General features: G+C 31.6%; 1 long non-coding RNA gene across 2 annotated transcripts; it reads left to right on the top strand.

Moving 5' to 3' along the window:
* Window positions 1-3,279: 3,279 nt before the first annotated feature.
* Window positions 3,280-8,326, top strand: LOC111622501. Of its 2 annotated transcripts, none has more exons than XR_002756281.1 (5): window positions 3,280-3,419; window positions 3,492-3,588; window positions 3,665-3,734; window positions 7,823-7,920; window positions 8,006-8,326. It is a non-coding gene; the product is annotated as an uncharacterized LOC111622501 (long non-coding RNA). The 2 variants fall into 2 exon arrangements; XR_002756282.1 differs by having other exon boundaries at window positions 7,989-8,326.
* The last annotated feature ends 192 nt before the right edge of the window (window positions 8,327-8,518 follow it).

The raw sequence follows: 8,518 nt of genomic DNA, 5'->3' as shown, positions 1-8,518 counted from the left end.
GATTAAACTACTAGCCATGCAAGAAGCGGGCTCTTGGTATTTTTTAGTACGACTATGGACGCTCGATGTCGTTATTTTAAATATTTATTTTATTTTATATATATTTTAAAATATTTTGCGCCACGCGGATCTCACGAAGAACTAATGTAGACCGCAAATTGCCCATCCCTGCCCATCCCTGCTCTAGACATTTCAAGATTTCGGTAACAAATAGCTGAGTAAGCAAAACTTTTCATGGAAAATTTTGAACCAAGGACAAATAACAATAGGCAAAATTAATGCTGCGCATCTTCAACGCTTTCATTGGGTTTTTCATTATATGCAACATATCTCATCGAGTATTGAAAGTGCACGAGACCAATTTATAAACTATTAATTATGAGCCTATTGCAATTAATCTATTAATGCATTTAATTATATATATATATATATATATATATACCAACTTTAAACTTTGCAAATTAAGGAGCAAACTACTTAAATTTTGTAACGCTTAAGTCTTAACCTTGCCTAGGGCAAAGCTTAAGAGGATTCGGATACCCAAATAGAGCACCCCACAGTTGAAAACTATCAATATTTGTCATTATAGCATTAATGTAAAGGTAATGAGTTGTCTTGTAAGTAAATTAAGTATTCTTAGAATCGAGACCTCCCAAATATTAGGAAAATGTACGAAAATTACTCTCAGCGTGGGTAGACAACTCGGCGATAGCTAAGTGGCGACAGAAACTTACAAATTTTTGCACGCTCAGCAAACATACGATTTGGCGGATATTATTTATTTATTTATTATTTTTTGTAAATATTGGTAATATATATATAAATATAAATATGATTAAAGCTTACGAGGTACGAGTTATAAGTTACGAACTAAGATTTACGAGTTATTTCCAACTTAAGAAAAGAAAATGTTTTCGAATAACGTATTGTAGCTTAATAGTTTCAACAATTTTCGTGAAAAGAAACTCTTTTATAATATTGTAGCATAATTAATTATTTTATGTAAGAAGCGGTTAATTTATATTGTATTTAATGTATAATGCAATGTATTTTTAATTTTATGTAATTGTCGTTTTTGTTTTTATGTATATTTGTTAATTTTTAGGTAGATATCAACTGTTATCCGCGACTTTTCAATTTACTTGTAAGCGATTGTCCGCATTTTTCTTGAAATTTTTACTCCCCTTCTCCTTCTTATCCAAGTTTCCGCAACTCCCTCCCCTCTTCAAACGTCCAACAAAACTCGACCCCCTTAAAACCTTTATCACTTTACGAATGATAGATACTATAAGTAGAAACAAAACATACAAGAAATTTTGAAATGTAATAAAATACATAAACTGTATAAAATTTAATGAAATAAACCAGACGACTGAAAATCAACCCCCTTCCCTTCTCTTTCCCTTGTCCGACTTGTCGTAATTCCCTCTTCCTCTATTTATGGACATTTATGGACAGCTTCTAACAATAAACATGTAATGTGTAACGTACTCGTTTCTTAAAAAATATTATTAAATTTACCGGGTCAATAGAAAAGAATGGTGATTTTTATATAGAAAACAAAAAGTTTTTTATTTTGTCTATTTTGTCACCCAGTTATCACGGTATCCCTCGACGAGTAACCTCGCTCGCTCACTTAGGTATCTCGAAACAGAATGGAATTTGTGAATTTCTGATCGTTGTGGCCAGGTAGGAAATGTCGTCATAAGTCTATAAATCACGTGATGGTCGCCATCAGAAGCAGGTTTTCTCTTTCATTCGTGTGTTGTTTTTGAGGTGATCTCAGAAAACTTTGCAAATTTCAACTGAAGATAAGTACATCTTTACTTTAAACTGCTAGTTTTAATCATTACGTATATAAACTACATATATCTAGCTTTCCATTCCTGCTTTTTGTTTAATTTATAATATGCTGTTAGGCCAATAAAAAAAAACATCAGAATCCAATATGACGATGAAGAATAATGACGCTCACGTAAGGTAAGTTTAAAAATCAATGCCTTTAGATAATATTCCTCCCCATTCCTTGTATTTCAAATGATATAAATGGCGAAAATTGAATATACATAATAAAAAAAATTCACAAATTCTAACAGCTACTCCTAGAAAATCACAAACTAGAAGCATTAGAAAGCGAAAATCTAAGAAGACCTATACAAAAATTGGTCACACAAAGACTAGAAATGTAGAAACACCAAATAATTATAAATGTGACTGTTGTTCTTACGTAGAACAATACTAACGTAAATCTTCAAATTAAATTATGAATGACAGTGCCTAATCATTGAGCAGTAATATCCGACATGGTCGGGTGCGGGCATTGGAAATTGATTAATAAAAGTTTTAAAAATCTCTTTAATATTTATTGCAAAAGAAGAAAGTATACGCAAGATTTGCTGTCATCAACATAGGACGTAAGGAAACTTGTAAAACAATCAACATAAACGTATTAACTCAATGGCCATATATTATTTTTTCAGCTTAATGACCAATGAAAAATGATTAATGCCTTTTGCTCATGCAGGGCTGCTGAACTTCTTGTTAGATGAAAGTATGCAGCACGTCTTACTCTTTTTATTAGTAAAGAAGGAAAAAAATAGAATCAAGAACAAGTTTATCACAATCTAGGAATAAACCAGCAACTTTAGGAAGAATACAAACAAGCAATAAAGCCTAGTCAGATTTTTTGGACCAAGAAAAAGATATAGGAAAACAAACCAACAGATATCTTTAGCTGATCCAAATATAATATACTGATAGAAAACTTTAGATATTATCTTCTAAATGAAGAGTGCATCGCCCAGAAATGCCATGGCTACGCTGTTCTTCAGATGACATTATCAGACAAAGTAATAGTCATTATTGTTTACTGGAAATAAAATATCCGTCAAAACTTAAGTATGCCTTTATAATTAATGAAGATAGACAAATAAAAGTAAAGCCTGCGTACTTCAGTATTAAAAATCTTCACTATTAAAAAGTAACCATTATTTTATTATTTTTTTTAATTCATTTTCTCAGATCTTTCTCGTTGGTTTGTTTATGACTAATTTAAATATATTTATGGTCACTTTTACATTGGTTTTTATTATTACAATTTTAATTTGTACTAGCTTTGTACTTTTAATACTGAAGAATTTTTAATACCATGCAATGTTTAAATATTTAGTTATAGTTTGGTCATTTCACTTAACGTGGATATGTAAATTAGCACGAGATTGTGGGATATAAGTGAAGAGGTGCTATAAAAGTCCATGCATGAAAAGAGATAACCTTTGTTTCTTCATATAAACGAAGAAGAAGATGAAGAAGAACCCTTTGTTCAAAAACATAAGAAAACCATATGTATATTTTTGACGTTTATAAAAAAACGTTTTATTAATTTACAAGTTTTTAACGTTTTTAAAAGCGTACAAGAGGTATGTTATTTCAAGTCTAACATACTTATTGTTATGTCTTTATTTATTGTAAATTCTACAAAAAAATGACAGAATGGAGAAGAAAAAAAAATATTTGTATCCATGCATAATCACCTTTAGGCGGATATGAAAGAACATCAACCAAATCGTCCTGAAAGTGTTACAGCAGGTAAGCCATTCGAAACACTGATTTGCATATATAGTAGCGTGTTATAATTTTAGTATAATTTTTTCCAAACAAACAGTTGAAAATAATAATGTGTACCAGTTTATACATATCAATTACAATCGGTTCCGAGAGATAAATATTTGAATGTATGTTCTTAAATTATGTCCTTTTTATCGATTTAATATGTAGTAATTATGAACATTTTTTTTTAAAATTGACTAAAAGGGGCAACATAAAGCCCGAAACGTGTAAACAATGTGTATCAACTAAATGAACAAATAAAAGGATGCCCAGTGTTCGATTAATTGCATTTTATAGTGTTTACGAAACAATTTTACTTATTTTACGGCCCAGGTTGTTGGCACGGGCACAGTCGGCCCCGAAAATTTTACTTTTATACTGAGCTTCTTCTTCAGTTGATGAAAAATCTTTATATTTGTTAAATTATTCATTTTATTTACACAGTATTGTGTAAATAAAATGAATTTTTACCGTTTTAGAGGGTGCCCTATATTTAAGTCGCTAGGGCCTCATTTCATCACTTTGGTTGCAATTACTCATCATTAATACTGCATTCAGGGCCGTGCCGAACAGATTTGGCGCCCGAGGCAAACCATATACCTGGCGCCCTGATTTGACGTTAAATACAAAGTTCTATGGGCTCACTTTGGCGCCTCCAAGGTCGCGTTCAAGGCACGCGCCTACATATAACTCCTTCAGTTACGCCGTTGACTGCATTCTAAATAACTCAATATAAAATAGAAGTTCGTTAATCTTGCGGTGCCAACTGGATAATTCTTTAATGAATAATTCCGAATAACACATTTAATCATAATGTCCGTAAATGACATGCACACTGAAAGGCTACAAGTCAAAGTCGGACATGGGGGAAGAGACGGGGTTAAAGGGTGTGAGGTGAAAATGGAAAGTACTGTACATAGCAGCTTTTGCTAGTACAAAATGTACAACAATATCTACAACGTTCAGATCGCATATAATTTATCGGATTTTACGAATATAGAAAACCAAGCCTGTCGAGCGCTTGCATGGGTGTAGAACAGGCCTTTTGAACAAATGAAATAGGTAGAACGATTCTTTATTCATAAAATGCACTTTAAAACGTACAGATTATTATAATTTGTTACTAGAAATAACTTTACCATAAACTAATAGATGAGCCCGGCGTTACTCGGGCAAAAAATAACAGCAAAGATTATTAGATTTTGTACTTCTAACCCTTCTATTATATTATATAGTACCGGTATTTCATTTATATAACTACAGACGTTATCTTACGTAAGAGTTTATCACACCGAGTGACCAATCTAACACATTTTAAATATTCTGTATTTCTCTTCTGTACACAATTTAAAGATTTTTAAAATGTGTTAGATTGGGTCACTCGGTGTGATAAACTCTTACGTAAGATATACGTCTGTAGTTATATAAATGAAATACTATAATATAACAAACATTAAAACGAAAACCTTATAAAGAGTTTGGTTGTTTCAGCCTATTATTGCTACATTTATCGCGATACTCTGACGGTACTAAATGTTACAATTTCTTTGGTCAAGTAGACACCAATTTAAAATACGATATCTTAAATTTCTTCCTAATGTTAATGATGCGGTAACTATAATGCGATATGATGTTAAGTGCTTATCAGTTTTCCCTTCATTTACCTTTTGTCATTGATTTATCAACTGGTGTGGAATAATGTACTTTTTGTATAAACAGCAGAAAGATGGGTTAGAAGTTTCAAACTGTGATGACCGGAAATTCTTAATGGAAAATTATAAGATTGATAATAAAATCTAATATAAATTACTTATGGAATAATCCAGGATCGAATTTATACATGAGGTATATAATTGAGGACAGTTCAGGACCGTATGGTTTTAAATATATTTGATGGAAGTGAGGAGCCTCTTTTATGTTATAGGAATAAAATATCAGATAAGTCAGCAGGCCCTCTAATCAGCTGTATCTTTTCTATTCGAAAACTTTGGCCAGCGGTTCCTTAATTTTGACTTCTATGTCCGGCAACTCAAAATTAGACCTAAAATTTAGACTTTTATACAAAAGTGAAATAATATTTCTTTTATTTATTTTATTCGTGTAGTTTTATGTATTTCAGAAAGAAGTCTCATAATTTGTAAATGAGCCCAGTCCATTTGTTTTTCTCTCACAGCTAGAGCCGTATTTAGGCGTACAGGGAATAAACAATTGCCTAAAGCAATTGCTTATTCCACGATATAGAGTAAACAATTGCCTAAAGCAATTGCTTATTCCTCGATATAGAATAAGCAATTGCCCAAGGCAATTGTTTACTCTACTTTCTGTACATCTGAGATGGATCTTATGCCGATTTGATAATTCATATATAAATAAATAAAATTTTGAACGTGTATTTTAAACAATGTGAAAGTAGTAACATCCACATCTCCAGGAGACCTCCGAAACTAAATATAAAAAATTAAAATTATTGATATTTTTTGGAGGGTCGAAGTTTTGCCTAGACATCGAAAGTTCTTTTACTCCTGCATTACGCTCAGTCCCTGTAAATCACAGATAACTGTTATTACGAACTCAATTTTATCAATATTTTATTTAAATCTGCATGAGATAAGCTATAAATTATGTTTAGTAATTAAAATTTTACAGCATATTTTTACTATATTTCAACGTTTAGAGACTACTAAAATGATACAAACTAGATAAATTCGTTTAAATCACATTATAGGCTACAACGTGCAAAAATATAACGAAGTTACAGTATTTTAACAAAAAGCTTACAGTATATTTTTGTTAAAATAGGGGATTGCTTCATTACAATTTAATCCACGAAAGAAACACCGGCAGTCGAAGGAGGGATTTTTCTTTGTCGGTCTAAACAGCATGGGAGATCATTTCACTCCCGCAGTGTTAACAAATTTTAACACAGGGATGTTCAATTCTCTATTGGTACCACCCGAACAACTGCAAAAATTTAAACCGTATCCTATATCAAGTCGGCAAGCTTTCAACTTACAAACAAATGACGCGAACAGTGACAGAAACGATAAGAATTCATTTCGTATATGATTTAAGAGTCGTAAAATAATAAAATGATTAGTAAATTATCTATAAGTTCATATATATACATATTTGAATATTTAAAAAAGTTACGCAACCGAAGCACAGTTAGCACCTATGCTGTGTTTTATGACACGTACTTATGTAAATTCTCCGTTACGTGGCCTATTGTAATGTAAATTCAACGTTATATGGCCTAACGCAATGCAAAAGCTACTTTATATGGGCTATAGTAATGTCGAGGCCGCATTAACAGCTCATAGTAATGTAAATGTTCGTGTAATGACTAATAACGTATCACTTCATCATATAAATAATGCTTTTATAAAACTTTTTAATACTGAAAAAAATGCATGAAAGTATGTCTAGTAACTTTTTACGATATTAATGATTGGTTTTTGTTAATTGCAAACTCTAATCAGATATATCATGTTATGATTACGACCTCCCACGCTTTGTTTGTGCATTTATACTCCATTTACTCCATTAAATTTATCTGTTTTCCACATCTACTGTATTATTTCGAAGACCACCTATCCTCTTTATTTATCTTTTACTCTTAAGGGGCTGTCCACAAATTACATTCGAAATTATCTTGAAATTTTTATTTCCCCCTCTCCCTCGTGTCCCTGTTTCTGTAATCCCTTCCCTCTTCAGACGTCCAAAACTCGACCCCCTTAAAACTTTTATCACTTTACGAATGATAGATACTATAAGTAGAAACAAAACATACAGGAAATTTCAAAATAAATATAATAAAATGGATAAATTGTATAAAATTTAATGAATTAAAAGGACGTCCACTGAAGCTCAACCCCTCCCCTTCTCTTGTTCGGACTTGTCGTAATTCCCCTCCCATCCTTTCAATGCGGACGTAATTTATGGAACATCCCCTAACAACTGTTAGATTAAGTATGCTGTAGAAGATATTCTTCATACAGAAGCCATTTGATATATTCAGGACTGAACTTACTCGTTGTGGCCCTTAGTTATAACATAAGAAATCGTTGCAGCAAATAATAGAGGACTTCTACTATAGCTTGCTTACTTTATGTGTAAATCGGTCTTGGAATATACTGTAATCTTTAAGTTTACTACAGAGTAATTTTGGTTTTCATATGCCTCATGTAAGAAGCTAATTATGTTCATTTATGAGTATTCTGGTGTTTACTTCGAAAATTCAAGCCAATGACAAGCGTATACGGTTGAGTCACGCCTATACAAGGACCTATTGTACAGCTAGAATGTAGGAAAGTAAGGTTCCTTTTTAACATATTTTGCTTAAGTTTTACAAGTTAAATTTTCTTACAATAATATAATAGATTTTTATGATTTTCAGAGATGATAGACAAGCAATTTTCAATTGTTATACACTACAACGTAGAAATCTGAATAACTACGTTTAAATTAAGTATAAAAAGCAAGGAAAAAGTCATATTACATTCCTATGTTGGTATTTTAATACTTTAAACTGACCTACGGAGGTTTATTTACTACTTGTAAGAAGGTAATATCGGTTGTGTAATTTGGTTGTTAAGATAATTCGTTGCTCCTGAAGTAGGTTTTAAAATAGCAGACAATTCAAACACGTTATGAGAATACCTTAAACTAATCAAAATTAACCTGTTAAATAGCCTCAAACTGAATTACTAAACCTCAAAAAGACATAAAAAGAAAATGTTAGTTAAGTTACAAGGTTCGTTCAACACCAAACAAAAGACGAATTCATTAATAAACATTCTTCTTTCTCGGGGACCGATCAGGTCCAATGGTAACAGAGAAAGACCAATCTGAAACCGAAAAAGATTAATAACCAATAAAGTGACGATTTGCGAGACCAAAAGATATTTAA

Source organism: Centruroides sculpturatus, unplaced genomic scaffold (genome assembly GCF_000671375.1).
Source record: "Centruroides sculpturatus isolate CEXI.00-Female unplaced genomic scaffold, Cexi_2.0 scaffold291, whole genome shotgun sequence".
NCBI classification, from domain to species: Eukaryota; Metazoa; Arthropoda; class Arachnida; order Scorpiones; family Buthidae; genus Centruroides; species Centruroides sculpturatus.
Note: the sequence above shows the minus strand (reverse complement) of the source record. Positions and strands in the feature narration are given on the sequence as shown.